General features: G+C 37.3%; 1 protein-coding gene and 1 long non-coding RNA gene across 2 annotated transcripts in view; both read right to left on the reverse strand.

Annotated features, from left to right (window-relative positions):
• tmem132e (transmembrane protein 132E) overlaps positions 1-24277 on the reverse strand; it is a 408394-nt gene that overhangs the window by 135659 nt on the left and 248458 nt on the right. The window lies entirely within an intron of this gene.
• On the reverse strand, positions 17489-21220 carry LOC148981613 (uncharacterized). Its single transcript, XR_016168225.1, has 4 exons — positions 21110-21220; positions 20598-20685; positions 20373-20467; positions 17489-19194 (listed from the first exon to the last, which is right to left on the reverse strand). It is a non-coding gene; the product is annotated as an uncharacterized LOC148981613 (long non-coding RNA).

Raw genomic sequence — 24277 nt, forward strand, 5'->3', positions numbered from 1 at the left:
TTTTTTCAAGCTTCAGCTGTCCAATTTTTATGAGCTCTTGCAAATTGTAGCCTCTTTTTCCTATTTGTAGTTGAGATGAGTGGTACCCGATGAGGTCTTCTGCTGTTGTTGCCCATGTTGCCCTTTGCTGAATACCTCGGTTGTAACGAGTGGTTATTTCAGTCAAAGTTGCTCTTCTATCAGCTTGAATCAGTCGGCCCATTCTCCTCTGACCTCTAGCATCAACAATGCATTTTCGCCCACAGGACTGCCGCATACTGGATGTTTTTCCCTTTTCACACCTTTCTTTGCTAACCCTAGAAATGGTTGTGCATGAAAATCCCAGTCACTGAGCAGATTATGAAATACTCAGACCGGCCCATCTGGCACCAACAACCATGCCACACTCAAAATTGCTTAAATCACCTTTCTTTCCCATTCTGATATTCGGATTGTCTTGACCAGGACCACACCCCTAAATGCATTGAAGTAACTGTTTGATTAGATAATCACATTAATGAGGAATGGAACAGGTGTTCCTAATAATCCTTTAGGTGAGTGTATTTTGGAGTGTCCAACATATTTTGCATTTCGCAAAGAATTTGCTACAGTTACGTTTTTCGATTGAGCCTAGGTTTGCTTGCTGCTGCTAATTTTTTCCTGTGTTTAGATCTGTAGATTCTGTACTCTTTCAGAAGATGCCTAATAGCGCACCCTAGCAGTAAAGGCCATTGCACACCGAGCACGAAATATTCGTATGCGTATTTTCGTGTTCGTCAGCTTAAAAATTCGTCACGCATAGAAACCTTGCACACCGAGTCCGTTGCGTATTTCTTAAACCTTTGCGGGAAAAAACGCAAAAATACCAAATGGATTCGTCAAGCAGTGAGGATGATTTTTGCCCTCTCTCTTATTGAAAAGGGAAGAAAGAGAAAATATTACGTCCATCCAATCCTGAAATTGCGCCGAGAGGAAGGAGAGTTCCTTATCAAGGAGTTGCGAATTTATCCTGAGCGATTCAAAATTTACCTCAGAATGTCAGTGGGACAGTTCGATGCTTTGCTAGCGATTCTGGAGCCACATATTAAAAACAAGACCACCAATTTCCGTGAACCAATCGATTCTGAACGGAGACTGGCAGTGTGTCTGAAATGGACCAGGTATGGACACACACACGGACAAACACACACCCGCGCATGGCCCGTTGGAAGCGCTGGGCAGACAGAACAGCTAGGCTGTTATTGTGTATATTGTTGTGCCCAAATACATTAGTTATCGAATAGGCTGCTCAATCACACCTTATTCGATCCTAAATTTCAATCTGATTGAAAGGGGAGGTTTATTAATTTCATAATCCAATATAGAGAAGAGAACATAAACACTTGATCTAATTGAAAACCGAAACTGAAAGCACGGCGCATATGTGCAATGATTTGAGGACGAGCTCCCCCCGGCCCTGAATTGTCAAAAGACCTCTCAAAATGCTGGCTCTGGATGCGAAAAACGCAGAAAATCGAACCCGATCCGATTAATTTTATGACGGACGAAAGTTTCGGAGGCGGTGTGCAAGCGTGACTGACATAACGTGAGGTCGAATTTTTTTTTTAACGTGCGAAAATTTCGGATGCGAATTTCGGACTCGGTGTGCAATGGCCTTAACAGTGAAAACAACAAAATGTTGCCAATGACGGGGAAAGAGTTAATATGGAAAAGACGCACGTCACAGCGTCGTGTCTTGTCAGGACATGGTATAATGGTTAAAGACTTGACCTGTTAATTCAAAGGTTAAAGGTTTAATTCCAAACTCATCATCTGGAGATTAATGGAAATCCCATTCCAGCTCTATTGTGTTCTCTAACAAGGCATCTGACCCGAAAGTAGCTCTAAAGGGAACGTCCCTATAGTCAGTAAGTCTCTCGTATGTACAGCATCTGTTAAGCAGCAACCATTGTCCTCTTCTCATAATCTTAAAAGCTCTGCTGTCAACTCACAAGATTCTCACAACTCCCAGTATAAATATTAAGCTACGTTCTGCTCTTGTAGCAATGGTGCTGAGCAAGCTGCACGCTGGGTCCATCTGTTTGCGTCTGCTGTAGTTAGTACCCTTATGTGTGAACATCTGTGTAGAGGTCCTAGCATGTCCTCCCTCATGTACGGGCCTGGAACAAAGGAGTCTGCTCGGTGTAATCACGCTAAAGCTCTTCTGATGTTGTCCCGCGACACAGGGAAGGCACTTCAATTATGCATGAGGACGGCATCAAACAGGCTCATGGAAAGTTTTGTCTTTCTTTTCTTATCATTTTTCTTTTTTTAAGGGGTGGGAACATGTTGAGGCATGCCACTTCTGAAGACTGTTTGAAGAGCTATTTAAACATATGCTCAGGCATTTCTTAGCAATCTCCTTGCAATTTATTATTAGATTTAATGAGTGGAATGAAGCTTGGACGTTAAAGGGATAGTTCACTTTGAAATTCATTTTTGGTATGTTTTAGCTTTCCTCAAGGGCATCCAATATGTAGGTGTCTTTGTTTCTGCAGTAGTTTCATTTTGATATTTTTAGGTCAAACCGTTGTTGTCTATTAGTCATAAAATGCACGGTCTATGGTCACCACCTCAAAGAGCATGCACAGAGAAGTACAAATTAAATTACACATTGATGGCCTAGACACGAAACGAGTGGTTTGTGTGAGAAAACAAACAGTATTTATGTCGTTTTTACCTATAGTTTTTCTTTTTTGGTAACAAGAGGTAAAAATTATATAACTACTGTTTTTGTTTTTTCACACAAACCACTCGTTTCGTGTCTTAGGCCATCAATGTCTACTTACATTTACAAGTCATTAACTCACGTTTAATTTGGACTTCTCTGTGCATGCTCTTTGAGGTGGTGACCAAAAATTATTTTCAAAGTGAACTATCCCTTTAAGGTAGGGCTGGGCGATATATCGAATATGTACGATGTATCGTTATATTTTTTGAAATATAACGATATATATATATATATATATATATATATATATTATTATTATTTTTTTTAATATAAAGATTTTCTTTATCTAAATAGAAAACGTAGAAAGTACCGAGATATATATCGTATATCGCCATTTGACCAAAAAATATCGAGATATGATTTTTTGGCCATATCGCCCAGCCCTACTTTAAGGATCAGAACAGAGATATTTATAGCACAGCAATGTACATAAATAAATAAAATAAAGATGAAATAATAGCGCAAACAAAGGATTCTGCGCTTTCGAGCAGCATTGAAAGCGAAGGCTGACACAGGTGATGCCTAGAGGTGAAAAGATATTTTTATAATTTGGCCGTCAAAATGACTGTGGCAGCATGGTACTTAAGATTAATCCGCCCCACGTCGCGGTTCAGCATTAAAGCCTTTTACAAAAGCTGTTCAAACATTAGATAAAGAATGACTGATACAAATGAAATCCACTCCAAAGGTTTAGATGTTAGGTGACCTTAACCTCCACAATCCAATCCTCTGGAAGATGTACACTCAAATGGGCAACAATGGCGTATGATAAAACAAATGCAAGTAGGAAATCCGGAGCTGATCTGGGATGTAACTTTTGCGTGATGCATGCAATAATGCGTAATGCATTTATTATTACTACTTTAGTATTAAATTAACACTTTTATTTAGCAAGGACACATCAAACTGATCAACAAAAGACAGCAAAAACAAAGAAAAAAAGATATCACAGTTTCCACAAAAAAATGCTAAGCGGCACAAGTGTTTTCAAAATTGATGATGATAATTATAAGACATGTTTATTCAAATCATCCAATTAGAATGATTTCTGAAGGATCATGGGACTGAAGACTGGAATAATGGCCAGCTTTGCCATCACAGGAATGAATTACATTGTAAAATATATTTAAATAGAAAACAATAAAATGTATTGGTAAGCACAAGTGACTTCTTTAAAAAAGCATACAAAATTGTCTCAATTTTAGAACATAGATCAAACTCTACTGGAATTTCACCAGTAATGTATTAAGCAGACGTCCATCCGCCTACTTATAATGTATGATGACATATGGTGATATCATGATCTATTTTTATAAAAAAAATTATCAACAACACAAGTGGCATCCAAGCAAGCGGATGTGAGATTGTACTGTAAGTCAATTAACGTCACTAAACTGTCTGCAATATTGTTCTTTTAATATGTTCTCATACAAGCCAAACTTCCATTCATTGGAAATTAATGGAATTTCCGATGAATGGAAATTCAGATTTGCAGATTCGAGTATGTTTATCTGCTTATAAATGAGCTCTTATTAACTAAACGGACATCCGTACTCGATAATTACGTCTAGAAACAGTCACTCCATTATTAAGTGCTGGGAATTCCTTTGAGGATCACAGTTGTATTCTCTCACGCATGCAAGAATGTGTCAACACACGCTTGTTCATTTCTCATGGCTTTTAAAAGAGAACAGTCCTTTATACATGACCGATTAAAACGATTGAACTCCATGATCATGAGCTGAAGGGCTGTGAAATAAGCGTCGCACACAAAGCCAAGCAACCTTTGGCCAGCATTGGGTTGTAATAATGAAAAGCCCAGTAGCCAGGCTGACGAGCTGATCTTTGATATGGCCTTTTCCCTCATTAAAGCCCCAGACAGCTGTCCACTTCTTCTTCGTGCCTCTTGATAAGTCAGGATCAGCCCTTCAAGACAAACACGCACTGACAGATTCCGACCCACATAAACAGATCACAGCTAATTAAGCTGCTTTCTGAACTCCCAATCCACCCAACTCATCCCAGGAAACGACATACAAACAGCTTAGTGTGGAATCAGCCCTTTAACGTAGCCATGGACATACTGTTCCAGGGAGAGAACAACCAAAAAAGTCAAAGCGAAAACCGAATAATAAATGCTGTCATCATTTACTCACCCCAAGTTGTTTCAAAGCTGTATGAATTTCTTTCTTCTGCTGAACACAAAAGAAGATATTTTTGAAGAATGTCGGTAACCAAACAGTTGATGGGCCCCATTGACTTCCCCATACTATGGAAGTCAATGGGGCCCATCAACGGTTTGGCTACCCATCTTCGAAATATCTTCAGCAGAAGAGAGACATTCATACAGGTTTGGAGCACTTATGAGAGTATTGTTTCTGACACACGCTGTAAGCGGTAGACCCAGTGGCGTAGCACCAAATTTTGGGCCCTGGATACAAACCAAACCATCTTGCTGGGCCCATAGACCAATCACAACAGACTGAGCCATCTGACCAATCAAAGCAGACTGAGGATTTCGAGAGACAGAATCTATATATATATATATATAATTTTTTTAAGTGTTTTTGACTTTGGATGCATGTGAATCTATTGTAGGAGATCTCCAAACAGGATAGGGCACTTTAACTTAAATGTTAAAGGCTTCCAGTGAAAAAAAAAATTAAATTAAATTAAATTATGCTGCTTGATGTTGCAAGCTGGTGTTTGTTCATATTATTTGAAATTATTATCACAATCATTAAAGGGATAGTTCACTTTGAAATTCACTTTTGGTATGTTTTAGCTTACCTCGAGGGCATCCAAGATGTAGGTGTCATATTTTTAGGTCAAACCGTTCTTGTCTGTCAGTCATATAATGCAGGTCTATGGTCACCACCTCAAAGAGCATGCACAGACAAGTCCAAATTAAACATGATTCAATGACTCGTAAAGTACACATTGATGGCCTTTTACCTCTTTTTTTTAACCTCTTGTATCCATGACCACAAAGCGCCCACGCCCTAAGATCACTTGAACGTGGCTGTGGTTACAAGAGGTAAAAACAATATAAATACTGTTCGTTTTCTCACACAAACCGCTCGTTTCGTGTCTTAGGCCATCAATGTGTCCTTACATTTACGAGTCATTAAATCATGTTTAATTTGGACTTCTCTGTGCATGCTCTTTGAGGTGGTGACCATAGACCTGCATTATATGACTGAGAGACAAGAAAGGTTTGACCTAAAAATGTCAAAATTGAAAATGCTGTGGAAACAAAGACACCTACATCTTGGATGCCCTTGAGGTAAGCTAAACCATACACACCATTTATTTCAAAGTGAACTATCCCTTTAACACAGGTGTATCTCACAAGGTGTATATAATATTGAATATATAGTGCACATCACACATGAAGTATTTTTTGTTTGTTTTTGAAGATTTATGTAGCTTAACAGCTCTGGTCACTACAAACCATAATTGTTTGAAACAAAGATTCTTCAATATTTTTCTTCTACAGAAGAAAGTAAGTCAAATTGGTTTGAAACAACATCACATTTTTATGTGGCATCTTTGCAACTGAACTGCATCTTATTATAAAACAGCATTCACTTGCACTTGAACCAAAATGATTAAATGCAGAAAAGATTCAAGTTTGCGGGTGCCAATTTTGTGAACACTGCTTAGTTTTTCCACCCATTTCAGTGAATAAAAAACATGCAACGTTCCACCAATCGTGAAAGACAGTTCAATTAGGGCTGTTGGAACAACAGAATGCCTGGTTGCCTCAGTATAATTTTCCAAAAATAAAAAAATATCACATAAAAATAGAAAAAAAATAGTATCAAGATGTTTGGGAAACCCTTTCTGACTGCTTCAGAGTTATCACAGTAATATTCTCAGCACTTGTATTAATATTTAATTTTTTTTGTTTATTAGAGTGCAATAATGAATCATGCCTACATTACTAAATTAGAATAAATAAAATTTTTACGGTGGACATTTTTGCTCTCTATATAAAAATTCAGTCTAAAGATGGTACAAGTAAGACTCCATTATAACAAATGTTTTGTCAGATGACCTAAAAATGTGCTAGATGACCTAAATGAACTAGTTTATTCAAGTCAAAATTGTATTTGTTATGGCAGAATCAGTCTAATTACATTAGGTTACACCACTGAACTTGATATAGCATACTTTTTTAAGGTTTCACTTAAGAAATGGTTTTGAAAATAATAGTATCCTAATAATAAAATCAAAACTTTCCTGTGAGCAGCTCTGGTTTGTGTGTACAATCCAGAACAGCACCAACGCAGCGAAACTTCCAAACTTCTGCTTTTTTATTATTAAGTTAACGGCAAACTTGACCCCTAAATAACAATGTTTTGATAGGTTAACGACGCACCGGACTCGTATCTCTGACGGACGAGCAGAAATATAGAAGAGGAGCAACGGCAGTGAAGATTGAGAGTGGACGAGGCCTGGACAGTTTTATTTGATGTAATGTTTTATTATCGTCCGTGAGGGGCTGCTGTCTTTACTTTCGTTTTATTGTTTGTTTGTTTATTTAATTTATTAAAGTTGTTGAATGTTCACCGGTTCCTGCCTCCTTCTTCCCACAACATCTCACTTTGCTACAGTTTGGTTCACCCAGAAATGACAGTCCTGTCATCATTTACTCCCCCATCATGTCATTTCAAATAGGCTATGTATGACTTACTTCCCACTGTGGAAGACAAAATAAGACATTTTGAAAATTGTTGGCAACCAAACAGTTTTGGTGACCATTGAAGTCATTGAGGTTTGGAACATTTTAAGTGTTAACTTTATACAATTGCAATAAATGGAATTTTGTCAAAACAATGTTTATATCTATATTTGTACATGACGTTTTATATTGTCTTTGTGCTTCAAAATTGTTTTACTGTGTACAAAAGCTTAATGCGCATTAAATGACCAGCTTATCTTTATTTGTGAGCAATAATAGTAGAAATGTTCGACATTTATACACTTAAGGTGTAGGTTTCTATACGAAATCCACTTGAAAACTATACAATGTATTGAAACGTGTGACAAATAACCCATTTTCTTTACCAAAATGATCACTCGCGGCAGAGATGGAAATGTTAGAGCCTGAAAGCAGAATACAGTTATGTGATTAACTGCTCTTTGTTGCTGAATGCTTATATTTTCCCTTAATTGGGATTTTGTTAACATGTTAAATATGCCTACATTCAAAAAAAAAAAAAAAAAAAAATACATTCAAATTAAAGATGAATGTACATTAAAAAAAAAAAAAACATGTATTGGGTTCTCCAATATTAATCTAAGCAAAAACTGTTTTAGCAAATTAATTTCATATTTATTTAGCAAATACATTTCAAAGAGGTTTTTGAGCCTCACAACTCTTTCAATTTTCCGTTCTCTTTTTAAGAATATAAAACAGCACTTAATTTAATTCGCTGTTCTGTAATAGGCTGCCTAGTCAAGTATTGGATTAGTAAACTACATGAACCTAAACAGCTGTTGGCCAGTAATTTCTTTCAACTTGACCTATTTCATCATAATCCGCTTTCACTGTGTATTGCAAGGAAAGGAGGGGAAGTTGGAAAATTTGATCAAAAGCTCACTTAAAGCTTATATTTTCTTCTGAATAGGCAGTAATTGGAATCAATGCAGAAGCTATTTGGCCAAGTGTAGCATGACCGGACGACCCGGCTTAACCATTTGAATGAAAATAGAGATAGCAATTTGCAAAAGAAAGATGACACAAAACAGATTCAAAACAATATCCCAGTGGTCTATTTTCCTCCATCTGTAAAGACAAATGCCTCAGCACAGCTGTACACTACTGTTTGCTATAAATCATACCCAAACCCCCTCATGGTGATCCAGAGCTATTGCTCGGGCCAAAAGGGGTCCTCACAGGAAACACCCAAGTGAATCAGAGAAGCACTTCTCCATAGTTTGACCAATTATTGTATTTTTTGCCTCAGGTGAGAACCAAAAAATTTGATTAACCAAAAAAGTAGGATCACGCAACAGAGATCCTAAATAACACTGGCGCTTAACTCTCTCCCTACCAGCGTTTATGAAAAAAGTTGCCAGCTAGCGACAGCATTTTTCATCATTTTCACAAAAGATTCATGGCCCCCAGAATATTTTTGTTGCATCCAATATATCAAAAGATAGTACAGACCCTCTGCTTTAAACAACAAAACCAAAAAAAAACACAAAAATATTCTAGCTTCATGCATTCGTTTTTATCAACACTCGAATGTGGGTAAGTTTCATAAAAAAGCGCAACATTTTAAGCAAAAACCTGAGAAAATCCTATACATCGTCCTTGGTCGACATTTAATTCGGTGACATAAGTTTTGATTTGTATATGTTGTTTAATGTTAATGACCGCATTATGAATCTGTTTACATATGCTATCGCTGGTTTCTGTTTCTTCCTCACGTCTATTGACCTGGAGAACCTGTACCTTTTCAGAAGACACCTAATAGCGCCCCCTATAACATATAACAGCGAAAACATGGAAAGCTGGAAAATTCCGTCTCGTAAATGACGGTAAAGTCCATCAATGAGAGGGAAAGAGTTAATATTATTGCATCTGTGCACAGACAACTTCAAGACTATCACTAATTTAGTATATTTGTCTTGTATTTCAGTAAAAATATGTGTGTAAACTTGTTACATTTACCTGAGAAGGAATGATATTAAGAGTTGCATTTTGTTTTGTTTCACTCGTTTTCAGCATATACTTTCTAAATATAAGAAAGTTTGCTACTCTGTTACATTTATCTTGTTGTAAGAATGCGACTTTAAATAACAGTTTAACAAACAAGAAATAAGCAAGGAATGTGTAAAAGATCATCTTGTGTGGAGTACATAGGCCAAAGATTCAGGATATGCAATTGCTATTTCAAAAAAAAAAAAAAAAAAAAAAAAAATGTGTTTAAGCCTCCATTACTAATTCAAAAACATGTCCTTGGAATTAAAAAGCAAGGCTTAGCCTGTGTATTTGGAATAACAAAGAGAGAGCATGACTGTTCTTGTTCAAAACGAGAAGGTAATATCAAGTAAGTTTTAAACACAGTTTTGCCCATTACTTTGTCTGTTTTTGGTCCAGCAGTGAAAATAATAATAAAAAAAATAAAAAAAATCCAAAGACATCCACAACAGATCCACTGTGACAAACTTTGTTCTAAATGATTCAATATTTTTGAATGAATAAGTTGAGTGAATGATTCAATGATGCAATGACATTTGCTGCCTAATAATTTGCATACTATCCATCCTAAATAGTATTTGAAATTAGTTTAATTATGTCCCAAATCGTAGTATGTTAAAATGAGTATCCCAAAGGTTAGGTACATGGAGATTTTTTTTGGATGGCAATTCAAAGTTCAAATCCATGCACACTGTAAGGCCCAAAGTGTCCCCCAAACATTAGTATCCTCGTATACCTAAGGACATCTTTGGCCTTTCTATCAACGATCAGCTCAATAATATTAATAATAGTCATAAACTGTCTGAAATAGGTCTCTCATCAAAGCTCGCGAGTGCATGTTCTCAACAGGTAAGCCATTTTCAATAAAAGGCCCAACATATTCGGAATACTTTTAGCTGTGTTGCTTTATGTCAATAGAAAGCAATTGAGCAGTCTGACACTCTGTCTACAGCGATTGCAATCATCTAGCTCATAATAAACCCATCAAACGTTCCTGCACCAGGTGCAGTTTTTGGCATGATGCGAACTGTTTGAGGTGGTCAACACTGGGCACATCAAGTAAACATTATAAACTGGTATATTTGTCATTCTGAACAGGTGCATGATGATGCTGTATGCTACTGAAGTGCCCAATGTAGTGTGCTGCAATGCAATGCTACACTTACTTTGACATGTTCATGACTTGTTTATTATTTGAAGGTCTAAATGCATTGAATTTTGCCTTACATTTCTGTACTCGAAGCTGAATGTCGTTTTACATATGCATCAGCAATGGTCCCACTATAGCTAAACAGCCTCTGGCTGGCTCCATGGCCCAAACTCACGGTATAGGTTGAGCTGGAAAGAGATTGACGAATCTGAGACCTTAAAGATATTCCTATGAACCCGTAGGGGTAAATAAAGTACAAAGATGTCCCTTTAAGGGCGCCGTGACAAGATATTGTACCTCAAAAGGTACAAAAGATACAACATCCCATGGTTGGAACCACCTTCAAAACGAACCCCATGCTCTTTTGTATCTGTTTTGTTGATGACCTCAAGTGTGCATTTGAATTTGAATACATCATCTTCTGCCATGCACTTTGAGTGAACATAGTGATCATTTGTATGCATACGAGTGTACGCCAGCAACTGAACATTCCCATCACCACCTCCACATGAAGATGCTTCTTCCTCCTGCGTGATGTCACTGGCTCAGGGTGACAGGCGTCTGCTCGTGTCATCCGTCAGAGCCTCTGACAGCCTCGTCACTGGCTTGTCATTGCTGTTGTTTGTCAGGTCAGTGGGGCCGCCAGCAAGTCCACAGCCTTCGGGACAGCAAAATACACCAGGGAGCACATCTCAAACTAGGCCCTGCCTGCCTGCCTTCGCTCACTAAGGCCATCACTTGCACTGAGGTATAATGAGACAGGGGAGATTGGGGGCTGGAAAGGGAGTTGAGAATTGTTAATCTCATCCCGCAAGGACACAACTTGTTTGACAGCGACAGAGCCTGTCTGTGGGCTAATGTGTGTGAATAACAAAAACCACAGTCCAGTTAAACACTTGACACTATGCATATGAAACTACATATGATTGTAAGCGATCCATTTGTCAGCTATGTGGGGATAGCCACAACAAATTGAGTGGAGTGGTTTTGTAGGAGGTTGTGGTTCTCAAATGGGAGAATTATAAAAATATACACAATATTGACATTAAAGTACATCTGAAAAGTATTACTGGGAACCGACAGCATTGAGTAGGGGGTTTGTTTCAGGGGAGGGGGGTCTGAGTGTGGATCAATTGAATTTTGGCTCCTATGTGAACGCGCAAAACACTTTTTTTTAAAGTGAACTATATTCATCTCACGTTTAACAAATTTGCAATCATTTTTTCATTACAGATTACAATTATAATGGCCAGCACTCACAAAGAGGATGAGTATATTACCATTATTTGTATTACGATTTAGTCTTATAGTTTTATAATGAGAAAAAAGTTATATTATATTATATTACATTATATTACATTACATTATTATATTATATTATACTATATTATATTATATTATATTTATTATATTATTAGTTGGTACATGTTCACAAAGAGGATGAGTATATTACCATTATTTGTATTACGATTTAGTCTTATAGTTTTATAATGAGAAAAAAGTTATATTATATTATATTACATTATATTACATTACATTATTATATTATATTATACTATATTATATTTATTATATTATTAGTTGGTACATGTTCACAAAGAGGATGAGTATATTACCATTATTTGTATTACGATTTAGTCTCATAGTTTTATAATGAGAAAAAAAGTTATATTATATTATATTATATTATATTACATTACATTATTATATTATATTATACTATATTATATTATATTTATTATATTATTAGTTGGTACATGTTCACAAAGAGGATGAGTATATTACCATTATTTGTATTACGATTTAGTCTTAAAGTTTTATAATGAGAAAAAAAAGTTATATTATATTATATTATATTATATTATATTATATTATATTATTAGTTGGTACATGTTCCAACAATTGAATGAAAAGGAAATGTGTTTGAAAGTATTGTTGAAAAGCTTTAATTTATAAATGAAATAAATACTTTAAATTAGCAATTGATCAAAAGTGACAGTAAAGACATTTCGAATGCTACAAAAGATAAATATATTTTAAATAATTTCTTATTATAAGAAATATATATATGTATATATATATATATATACATTTCTTATAATAATAATAATAAAAAGGATTCTTGAGCAAATCAGCATATTGCACGTATGCATGTGAAGCTAAAGACTGGAGTAATGGCTACATTTTCATTATTATATTCAGGTAGAAAACAGTCCAATTGTAATAATATTTCACAATATTACTCTTTTCATGGCATTTTTGATCATATAAATGTAGCTTTGGTGAGCATAAGAGACTTCTTTCAAAAATATGGAGGAAAAATCAACCCCAAACAATTGAACGATAAACTCAATTATGCTAATAATCCATCAGCACTTGGCCACTCAATACAAAATCAGTCTCCTTTTATGTCATCTATTTCAATGTAGGTTATATAAAAAGAAAAGATTTGTGTACATATCAACAAGTTCACCATTTCATCTATAGTCCTTTTTTGTCCAACCAGTAGGAGTCTAAATGTGTTCTTCTGGGAGTTTGTGGTGAAGCAGAGGGGTGGGATAAAAAAAAAACAAAAAAAAAACAGCCGAAATTAGCAGAAAATTCATCCACGCTCTCTCCCTCTCAAAATGAACAAGAGCTAAAGTCATTATCTGGATAGAAGGGCATGTGTTCACTAATCTCTGACATCAAATCTCCGTTCATGTCCAACATGTCTGATCAGCTTGATTTGAGGAAGAGAAGTACATTGCCGAGCAAGATTATTCAGACGGATCTGGCACAGGGCGATTTAGTCGTGAAACTAAATCCCTGGAACATGACAGCCTATCTACGACAAAATACCTTTTACCGTGTCAGTTCAAGAGTTCGCTATAACACCATAATATATGATTCAGACAGGAATGTCTGGAGAGTTTCAGGTCTCAAATTCTCCATTTCAGATTGATGTTAACATCGTATCTGCTTGTGGCACTGCACACTCATGTCAAACTTATCTTGAAACAAATCTAGGCATTCGAAATCTGGCATTTACAAATGTTGACTGCGAGGCCTGTAATGTGATCCCTATTACTGGTGGAAGGTAACATATTAAAGCACCTTTGTATGTGTCTAATGTCAGTGTTGAGACCTCAATACTTCACGCCAAATCGAAGAACGAGCTGGTGTGACAATTTCGAACAAAATCAGACCACTTCATTTGGAGTATGAAACAGCTTGCCAAAGCCACCAGAACTTTCCGGAAAAGTTTGGTCCGACTGGTAAACAGCGCAAATGTCCGAATCCAGGTTTGCTAGTTTAACGATAGGAAATATGGTTGGCCTAAAAGGGTTGTCCCTGTTCTCTTAATGAGTAATGTGTGTGTTTTGGGCGTAACGTGCAATAAACCAATCTGAATCTCATCTCCCATTCCCCTTAAAAGACAGGAAACGGATCTGCTCGTGCACGAGGTTAAAGCGCGCGAGCATACCATCTACGGGACAAGCCGGATTTCACCATATCTTTTTCATTGTGATCCTTTATTTCTAATATTTGACATGTATGTGTGCTGCTGCGCATCACTGTGTGTGTACTAAGCAGAGTGTGTATGTGCGTTGTGGACCTGCCTATAGGCGCACATTACTAATACGTCCTTTAATTAACAAAAAAAATAAAAAATTTGCGCCATTGACTTTAGACCAGGTTTCAGTTAGTAATATGTGCCTATAGGCGGGTCCACAACGCACATACACTCCGCTTATCTCACAGTCTATTTCAGTTGCCTCAAAATAGCAACGCTCCAACAATGTGCCTGAACACACCTTGTTTTCAGTAACAAAGGCTACGTTCACACTGCAGGCTGAAACGACCTAATTCCGATTTTTTTGCCCCTATGCGACCTGTATCTGATTTTTTCATGACTGTCTGAACGACACAGATCCGATCTTTTCAAATGCGACCCAGGCCACTTGGGTATGTGGTCCAAATCCGATATGTATCCGATCTTTTGAAATGCGACTTCAATCTGAACGGCCAGGTCACATATATCCGACCCGCACGTCATTGCACGCACCTGTAGCCAGCGAATACACGCTAACTCCAACGCGTTTCTGCACTGTTAATGGGCCGCTGCAGACGTGTCTCTTCCCCAGTGTTGTGCCTGAACGCGTTCAATGAACGATAGTGCATAAACATACTGTATTACTGCCTGATGAACATTACTGTGAACACGTTCATTCTGGTGTCTGTGAACGTGCGCTCTGTCAGTATAACTTCGTACAGTAGGGTGCCAGATTTCTATAGAGCCTTCCAGGCGAAAACCTGGCTAAAACACATACATGCTTTAAAATGTAGCGAAAAAATACCCAATCTGGCAACACCAGCCACCAGTGTTGCACCGCGGCCGCCGGTGACAAAGCAAGGAGCGCCGAGGACGCGCACTATTAATTAAACGGGTTTTATGACGAGGTCGGTGAGGATCGGAAAGATCTTACATTTATGTGTAAACTTTGCCCGTCGATAAAATAATTATTGTCTGTGTTTGTATATGGGCTGTGGCAATGACGTCGTTGACCGTTGATTACTCTTCTGCGCATGCGGGTCACTTCTGGGTCATTTCACGTTCACACAGGACATCACAAAAGGTCGCATTTAATTGGAAAAATGTGAACGGCCTTGCAAAAAAATCGAATTTTTTCAAAAAATCGGAATTGAGCATTAAGCCCTGCAGTGTGACCGTAGCCAAAGTCTCATTCCAAGAAGTCATATAACTGACGTCTTGGGACGTCTTTTGACCATATGTCAACATCTGCCTTTTTAGGGTACCCTTAAACGTCGGTTACATGACGATCCCGGGCCGTCATACAACTGACGCTTTACCTTTAACGTCGGTTAGGTGACGGGGTAGGTTTAGGATCCGATAACGTCATCTAACCGATGTTTAAGGGTACCCTAAAAAGGCGAATGTTGATGTATGGTCAAAAGACATCCCAAGACGTCATGAGACTGCGCTGTTTTCAGACCAGTGCAACCATGGATGCACAAGTGGGTACAAATGCATTTGCTATTTGGCACAGGATGTGAAAATAATAACTGCGTTGGGCTGAAACTAGCAAAAAAAACACTTATGTTGTGCCTGGCGTTGCATTGTTACACTTTTTCATGTTTGATTCTGTAAAGCTGCAATACTCCCAGCAGAGTGAGCAGTGCTGGGATGTTTGCTAACAGTATAGCTCTGCTCAGGTATTTCAAACTTCATTTTACCCCTAATCAAATAGTGAAATAGAACTTTGCTCAGAATATATTGGGGATGAGAGCAGCATCCCTCATCTTCTTGGCTCCTAAGTGACAATAATGTGGAAGAGCGAGGCCTGATACATGACTAATATCTCCGTGAAGCAAAGGATGCCATGTTAATGTATGAGGAGGGGGAGGCAGAGAAGGATGTGATGTGGCGCTGACACTGTCTCGGAGTGTCCTTTGAGTGGCAGCAAGTTAATGAAGTCTTTTGATGAACATGATAGAGCAGTGATGAAGCACAGGCTTAATATAGCACAGCCCTGCTTGAGTTAAGAGAAACAAGAACATTGCACTCTTACCCAAATGAAATGCTTTTAGGATTTTTTTTTTTTTTTGAGTTGATCACACTGACAGACAGGTTTATGCTGTAAATGCGCTAAAGACGTTGTTTTCTCCAGATATCAAGGGGATCACTGACTTTGGGGTGAATATTAGCAGAATTAGGGTAAATGCATCAGTATTGGGAGTTCACTTATAATATACTATATACACTCATCTAAAGGATTATTAGGAACACCTGTTCAATTTCTCATTAATACAATTATCTAATCACCAATCACATGGCAGTTGCTTCAATGCATTTAGGGGTGTGGTCCTGGTCAAGACAATCTCCTGATCTCCAAACTGAATGTCAGAATGGGAAAGAAAGGTGATTTAAGCAATTTTGAGCGTGGCATGGTTGTTGGCGCAAGACTGGCTGCACTGTAAAAAGTAATAAGTTGACTTTACTAGGAAAAGCTGTGGAAACTGATTGCCTCAAAATTTTCAAGCAAATTAGGTCATTATTTTTGAGTTGATACTACTCTCTACTTCTTTGTAGAGTTAACTTGTGTATTTGTAGAGGTTACCATAAAACTTGAGTACAGGTAACTTAATAATCTCAAGTTAAGGCAACTTACAGATTTAAGTTGAGATTTGTAAGCAGAACTTACACAAAACAGTTAATTTAACATGTCTGCTTGTTCTACTTACTAGAGGAATGTGTGGAAACTGATTGCCTTAAATTTCTCAAGCAAATTGTACTCAAAATTCTGAGTTGAGAATACAAAGAAAGACAACACATTTGGCAAACCACTAGAATGTTTATTTGTTCAACAACAATATGTTAAAACATTACTGGCCCGCCAACAACATTTTAGAAATAAAGCACATAATGCACTCAAGAAAAAAAAACAAAGTACTAAAGACAATAAAAAAATGTTTCTTTGTTTTTAACATCTTTACAAAGTGGTTGAAAGCAGAGCATGCAAGTCACACAGTTTGGTACAGAATTCCTTTCCTACTACAGTTCTCTTTAAAATTCTCTTCTTATAAAACTATTCCAAAACCAAACAAGTAACATCCTTTTAAATAAGGATTTTTTTTCTTTCCTTTTTTTCTTTTCAACAATTGAAAAACAGTGAAGTATCTATAAAACAGTACTGAACAATTTTCTTTAGAGTTCTCTTAAATGAACACTCCACTGTTTTATTTCATATTAAGGGGATAGTTCACTTTGAAATTAATTTTTGATATGTTGTATCTTACTTCAAGGGCATCCAAGATGTAGGAGTCTTTGTTTCCGCAGTGGTTTCAATTTTGATAATTTTAGGTCAAAGCGTTCTTGTCTGTCAGTCACATAATGCAGGTCTATGGTCACCACCACAAAGAGCATGCACAGAGAAGTCAAAATTAAACATGATTTAATGACTCGTAAATGTAAGTACACATTGATGGCCTAAGACAAGAAACGAGCGGTTTGTGTGAGGAAACGAACAGTATTTATATCGTTTTTACCTCTTGTTAACAGCCATGTCCAGCTGATCCGGATCAGATGTCCAACTGAACCGTATTGAACCATGTCCAACGTTCTGCAAGAAGTGATCTCGCGCGTCTACGTCACGCATTGTTTACACAGAGATTTACCGTTCACTAAACATATTTAGATATATCGAAATCATTTTTTATTGCGATTTCCTGTATATCTAAATATGTTTAGATCTTCACAGTGAAAGGTAAAACTTCCGAAATCTCTGTGTAAACAATGAGTGACTTAGACGCGCGCGAGATCACTTCCAGCGGAACGTTGGACATGGTTCAGTTCGGTTCAGTTGGACATCTGATCCAGATCAGTTGAACATGGCTGTTAACAAGAGGTAAAAACGATATAAATACTGTTCGTTTTCTCACAAACCGCTCGTTTCTTGTCTTAGGCCATCAATGTGTACTTACATTTACAAGTCATTAAATCATGTTTAATTTGGACTTCTCTGTGCATGCTTTTTGACGTGGACCCCCTAAACATCCATTGTATGACTGACAGACAAGAACGGTTTGACCGAAAAATGTAAAAATTGAAAATACTGTGGAAACAAAGACACCTACATCTTGGATGCCCTTGAGGTAAGATAAAACATATCAAAAATTAATTTCAAAGTGAACTATCCCTTTAAACTTGTTATTTCCTCACAAAGACGAGTTGATACATACCTCTCACGTCTCAGTGCGTGCACTCAATCGCTTTAGCGCGACGCGACACATTGATAGCACTTAGCTTAGCACAGTTTATTCATTAGGATCCAAAAAGAGATGAAGTTAGAAGCGACCAAACACCTCCACGTTTTCCCTATTTAAATACAGTTACACGTTGGTAAGTAGTTACATGACCGAGAATGGTGTATGATTACACCAGTGTAAAATGGATAACTATAATGTATGGCGGAATAGCACTTGAGAGCACTTCGACTTGGCGCAGTAATATCATCATTCCTAAAAAATCCTCTCATCATCAGTAGTGATGATATTACTGTGCCAAGTCGAAGCGCTCTCAAGTGCTATTCCGCCATACATTGTAGTTCTCCACTTTACACGCTTAGAAAAGCGGCACATTTTATTTTGTCACCATACTTGGTCGTATAACTACTCGTGTAGCTGTATTTAAACAGGGAAAATGTGGAGGTGTTTGGTAGCTTCACTGCTTGGATCCTAATGAATGAACAGGGCTAGTTAAGGGCTATCAAAGTTTCGCTGCACGTCAGAGAAATTAAGTGTACGACGCACTGAAACGAGAGAGGTATGTAACAACTTGTCTTAGTTAAGGGAATAAAATAGTTTAATATAAAAAAAATGGTGGAGTTCCTTTAAAGACAGCTCATTGCTTGTGGAAGATTTTCAAGATCATCCACAACCACTGTACCTTCCAGAATAATTGCCGTTGTTGTGGCATCAAGATGCAGGGAGTAGGGTATGGCAGCGGTTGCAGACGATTCGGGAATCACTGTCAGAATACATTTCAATGTTGGACATATCTTCATTGTCATCACAGTCCTAAAAATGGGAATAGCATATAACAAAAATTAGGTCATAGAACAAGACATATTTTAACGGAACACTCCACTATTTTTTCATATTAAACTATGTTACTCTCTTTACTAAGACGAGTTCATACATACCTCTGTCGTCTCAGTGCGTGCACTCAATGGCTCTGGCGTGCAGAGACACTTTAACACTTAGCTTAGCCCAGTTTATTTAAACAGAGAAGCGACCAAACCTCTCCACATTTTCTCTATTCAAATGTGGTTACACGGCCAAGTATGGTGACACAAAATAAAATATGGCGGTGTTTGGTCACTTCTAACTTCATCTCAATTTGCATCCTAATGAATGAACTGGGCTAAGCTAAGTGCTAACAATGTTTCTCCATGCACCAGAGCGATTGAGTGCAGGCACTGAGACGAGAGAGGTATTCATCAACTCGTCTTTGTTAAGGGAATAACATAGTTTAATATGGAACAAAATGGTGGAGTGTTACTATAAAGGGATAGTCCACTCAAAAATTAAAATCTTGTCTTAATTTACTCACCCTCAAGTTGTTATAAACCTGTATGAGTTTTTTTTTTTCATCTGCTGAACTGAAAAGAAGATATTTTGATGAATGTTGGTAACCAGACTGTTGAGAATAGCCATTGACTTCCATAGTGGGAAAAAAAAAACTATGGAAGTCAATGGCTAATCTCAACTGTTTGATTACCGAACTTCTTCAAAATATATTATTTTGTGTTCAATATAAGAAAGAAGCTCAAACAGGTTTGGAATAACATAAGAGTGAGTAAATAACAACATCATTTTATTTTGGGTGATCTATCCCTTTAAGAGCACATAGTCATTATGAAACTAAATTAATAACCCTTTGTGTCTAAATGTAAAGGCCTTTTCAAAGAGGACACAGCAGTGAATCCAGGGGGAAAAACATTCATCAAACCACTGCATGAAAAGACAAATAAAACTGATGGCCGGTTATATAAATTAAAACTAATATAAAATGTATCTTCTAACTGTCTTTTTTCTTCTAAACTCTTAATTTATCTTTCACTTTCTTTTCTCCAACCCTTACTTTGTTTCACTGTCCTGACAGTTTTTCATGCCTTTCTTCTTGCCAGATATCAACTGTTTGAAGAACAGTTAGACTGTTAAACAAGAATCACATCAGTGATGAAAATACTTACAAAAGATGTCTTGTAAAAATCATTGTGGTCCTCCTCGAAAAGTAGTGGTAGGCCATGATGAAGAACGATGTTCGTTCCGCATTGATATTAGATTTCTGCAAAGTTATAAAAATGTATATTGAATAGCACTCGATACTAGCAAAATGTCAGAGCAAAAAACAACAGTAAAAGCAACATATGTTTTGCAATCGAGACATAATTGTGATAATATGTCGATGAGCTTACGTCATTTTGAATCTGCTGCAGAATCTTAAGTTTGGAGCCAATATCTCCAGATTTAGCCTTGAATTTATTGATGAAACGTTGAGCGAATCTGTCACAAAATAAAGACAAAATAAGGTAATAACTGCTTGTTAGTTACACTTCTTAATTAATGCGTCATGTAATTAATTTTCATGTGAACGACACGTGAGCATTGAACTTTCTAGAAAGAAGGAAAGTTACGTTAGCTGCTATCTAGGCCGCACAGCCAGGGTTTTTACATTTTAGATAAACCCCAAACTTAAACGATTAACACAGCATACAAACTGTAACTAATATAAAACACGTGTTCAGTAAAAATCGTTTTTTAATCTAGTAACTTATGCCGCTTGTCTCAACTGGTCTCATTCGACATAAAACTAACGTTACTTCAGTGTGTCTTTTCCTCTTACTGCACAATGAGCAAAATAAATTCTGTTTTTAAGCTATACAATGACATTAAAGTTGATAAATAGTTGTTCAAGAGGCTAGCATACCTAGTTTTGCTGCCGCATCCATTCCCGAACACGAGCTGAAGTCCCTCGTCGATCTCGTCTCGTCTGGACGTCTTCCTCAAGTTCAACCGTCCAATTGCGCAAATGCGCATGCGCGAGTTGAAAAAAAAATAACCGAGTTGTTTCGTCTTATGCTGAAACTTAATAACCAAAGTAAATATATAAAGCTTTGTAACTAAAAATATAAAGGACTGTGAAGTAGCAGGCTTGCTTTTTATTTTCCCAGTTATTTTTTTAAGCGTGCAGGAAAAAAAGATTTAGAACCTATTAACTATATATTAACCTATTAACTATTTTCAAACTAATTGTATGGTATTTACTAAAAATGTTGTTAATTTCACTATTATTATTATTATTACTATCCAAATTCTGTGCTCCAGAAATTTGCAACAGTGTGAAAATGCCTTTAGTACAATACACTTACCAATCTTAAGTACAATGTACTAGATTTGTTTAGTTTGACTATTGCATCCACCTAAAAGTTCACAGTACACAGTGTAATCAAGTTAAATCAACTAAGTTTCTAAAGTAAGTTAAATTCACTAGTTTTTCTTAAGTAGAATCAGCAATTACTTTTTACAGTGTGGTCTGAGTATTTCACAATCTGCTCAAATACTGGGATTTTCATGCACAACCATTTCTAGGGTTTACAAAGAATGGTGTGAAAAGGGAAAAACATCCAGTATGCGGCAGTCCTGTGGGCGAAAATGCCTTGTTGATGCTAGAGGTCAGAGGAGAATGGGCCGACTGATTCAAGCTGATAGAAGAGCAACTTTGACTGAAATAACCACTCGTTACAAGCGAATCATTTGTGAAGCCACAACACGCACAACCTTGAGGCGGATGGGCTACAACCGCAGAAGACCCCACCGAGCACCACTCATCTCCACTACAAATAGGAAGAAGAGGCTACAATTTGCAAGAGCTCATCAAAATTGGACAGTTGAAGACTGGAAAAATGTTGACTGGTCTGATGAGTCTCGATTTCTGTCGAGACATTCAGATGGTTTGAATGTCTCGGATGACATTCAGGTTCTGATGGCTACTTCTATCAGGATAATGCACCATCACAAAGCTCGAATAATGTCAAATTGGTTTCTTGAACATGACAATGAGTTCACTGTACTAAAATGGCCCCCACAGTCACCAGATCTCAACCCAATAGAGCATCTTTGGGATGTGGTGGAACAGGAGCTTCGTGCCCTGTATGTGCATCCCACAAATCTCCATCAACTGCAAGATGCTATCCTATCAATATGGGTCAAAATTTCTAAAGAATGCTTTCAAAACCTTGTTGAATCAATGCCACATAGAATTAAGGCAGTTCTGAAGGCGAAAGGGGGTCAAACACAGTATTAGTATGGTGTTCCTAATAATACGGTTAGTGTAACACTCTCATACTATGATGTGGGATGCCAAAGTGATACAAATGTTCTGATATCTTGATCAGATACTCAAAAATTATTCAAAAAAAAAAATTACAAAGAATGACATTCTTAATCTTGATTTGTTCAAAATAACCAAATCAAAATACAAAAAAATATCTGCTTTAAATATAAGCATTGATGCCAACCAACATGTAAACACTTTTTTTAGGACAAGGAACGGTTACTTCAGGTAGTACATGTTGTGTGAGAAAATATCTAAAGATATTTATGAATGAATAATTCATGATATTTGTGTAAATTATTTACACCGTGAAAAGGATATTTGAACTTTTAAATACAAAATAGCACAACAAATGACTTTTTTTTTATTTTTAAAAAATCCTAAATGACTTGCATTGCATTCAATGTCTACATAATCAGTTCATGCATTCCTTGCCCACAAGATGCTAAAATGGATCATGGATTATCCATCCATATACCAAACCCACAACCTTGTCATTGCTAATGTCAACGGAGCAACAGGAACACCGTTTACTGTCGATTCAGTGTTTCCACTTGATGGCTTAATTATCTTCTGAAGCCCTGCAGCTGTAATAAACCTTTCTTGAGTACTTCACACACTAAGAAAGATATGTAGCCGAAACGACAAAAAAAAAAAAAAGGAAAAAAAAGAGGAAAAAGGAATCTTTTACAAAAATATTAGGAAATAAGGAAGTAAAACCCTGCAATCTCTACAAACTTGAACCAAAATGGCTTTCATGAAGGGGTTGGTAAGTGGACCCCCTACCCAAGAGAAGAACCCAGCCAGAATTTCAATGACTACATGTACTGCAGTCACCAGTGGGACGGGAGAGATTTTGCAGTCCTGCTACCCTGCAGTATCATGCAGTGTATGGTCAAGCTGAAACTCCAGCCTGTGTCTCTCAGCAGGTAACTCATAAACACAACGAATGCAGCCTGAGAGATCATTTTCTGCTAGAGTGGAGAGAGGGAACATTTGTCTGTGCTCCACGAGCGATTCACGCATAAGCAGGACATCAGTAAAGCAAACACGTGTCAACCTTTGCAGAAAGGACTCCCTGCTTCATTCTTCTGCCCTCAGTGGAAGGGCCATTGCTAAAGCTGTGAGGTGCACCACACCCCTCGATGCCCTTCAGAAGATCTTTTGTTGTTGTTGTTGTTCTTTCTTTCTCATAATTTCTGACTCTTATGCTTCTCTTCTCCCACTTTCTGCAGTTGCACTTCTGTGAAATGGATCGGTCAGAACTGGTCTGAACTGGGGCGCAGTGGTGAGATACAGCGAGACTTCCACAGGCAGAAGATAAAGGTTCCTTCTGTACCATGGAAGATTTACTGAAGATCAACGAGATATTATCTGTCCTCCGAGATTTATTTGAATCTTAATATCTTTTGCTCCAGAAAATAAGCTATCTTCTTCAGGAGATTCATTTCCTTGCAGAAACAGGGAGTGCAATATCATTTACTGGTGCAGATGGTATTATTTACTTAACATTGAGGGCTGCCTTCTGCAGGTTATTAAATGTTTCCATAAGAGCTTCTTGCAGTGCTGGGGAGCAGCTAAGTGAAAGTGTGCTAACAATAGCATCAAAATACTGTAGCTTTTCCAGGAATAGGCAACTTTTTCTATTAATATTTTGGCTAATTAATGTGTCCTCGTAACCTTAAATAAAAATAACATCCCCTCCTTCTCTTCTCTTCTCGAGTGTTTACTGGCGCAAGGGCGGGAAAACCAGCCACTCCC

The sequence above is a fragment of the Pimephales promelas genome, chromosome 4 (assembly GCF_988280905.1).
Source record: "Pimephales promelas chromosome 4, fPimPro1.hap1.1, whole genome shotgun sequence".
In the NCBI taxonomy this organism is placed as follows: Eukaryota; Metazoa; Chordata; class Actinopteri; order Cypriniformes; family Leuciscidae; genus Pimephales; species Pimephales promelas.